The sequence below is a fragment of the Etheostoma cragini genome, chromosome 18, assembly GCF_013103735.1.
Source record: "Etheostoma cragini isolate CJK2018 chromosome 18, CSU_Ecrag_1.0, whole genome shotgun sequence".
Classification (NCBI taxonomy): domain Eukaryota; kingdom Metazoa; phylum Chordata; class Actinopteri; order Perciformes; family Percidae; genus Etheostoma; species Etheostoma cragini.
The window spans coordinates 2198634-2199670 of record NC_048424.1 but is presented as its reverse complement, the minus strand read 5'-3'; the positions used below and the strand labels follow the sequence as shown (position 1 = coordinate 2199670).

At 34.6% G+C, this 1037-nt stretch overlaps 1 protein-coding gene across 1 annotated transcript in view; it reads right to left on the bottom strand.

The window, feature by feature from the left end:
- Nucleotides 1-1037, bottom strand: part of LOC117961035 (cytochrome P450 2K1-like) — a 30130-nt gene that overhangs the window by 336 nt on the left and 28757 nt on the right. The gene's annotated exons all lie outside the window — the stretch shown is intronic.

Genomic DNA, 1037 nt, shown 5'->3' with positions numbered 1-1037 from the left:
ATTCTAACAATAAATGCTTTAAATAAACTGGTTTGTCTGTGTCATTAAGTTCTTGGGCGTATGTATATAATATAAACTCGGTTTTTTTCCGTTAAATTGTGACCTGGAATTATTCAGATGCTATCTGTTGTAATAACTCAGGTTTACATGTATCTTCACTATAACATATATTCAAACATTACTATATATTGTATACACAAGTATATTCAACATGAAGGGCGATCAGACACAGCTGCCGATGAAGGTGTTGCCTCCAGACTACAGACAAGGAGAAAGTTTTAGATTAGTCAGCCAACCTGTCCTGGTAAGATTACAGTTGTATCACAAGTATATTTAAGAATACAGTTAAAATGTAGTTTTCTTCATCATGAAGGTAACTGACCACTCTTGACCATTTAACACTGTTGAATCTCATCTTTAGAAACGCTCTTATCATTATGGTAATAGTAATGGTTGCAGTTTTCAATGTATTACGGTGTTACGTTTACGTAAGGTATTACGTTTCTTTTTATACCTGCGTGTATGTAAGTTGAGTTCCCTTGTATGAAGAGAGTGACGGATTAACAGAGTCGTTCATATATGTGGAATAAAAAACTCTCTGAAAAAAAACGCTCCGCTTATACTTCCACGTAAAGTTATGCCTGCGCAAGTCAGCCAACTTAACAAACACACTAACACTTACCTTTACTGTGTTAGCAGGTGTTTATCAATGGTGTTATGACTTTTCATGTTGATTGACGCTTGTGTGTCTACAGTACTATTTAATCTTTCTCACTTGCAGTTTACTGCACGTCATGCCTGCCTGTGGTAGCTCATTAGCTGTTGGCGTTTACCTTGCTGTAGTTGCTGATCATATTTAGCATTTCTTGACCTGAAAAATAAGCTAATGTTACATGTATGCAGTAAACTACAAGCTAATTTTTTACAGCTACTTTCTTTTTTAAAACATGTGTATCTTAGAGTTATAAAAACAGATAGCATCTGAATATAATTATTGTTTGAAGTTTCCTCTGTCAAGGTCACAATTTGATGGAAAA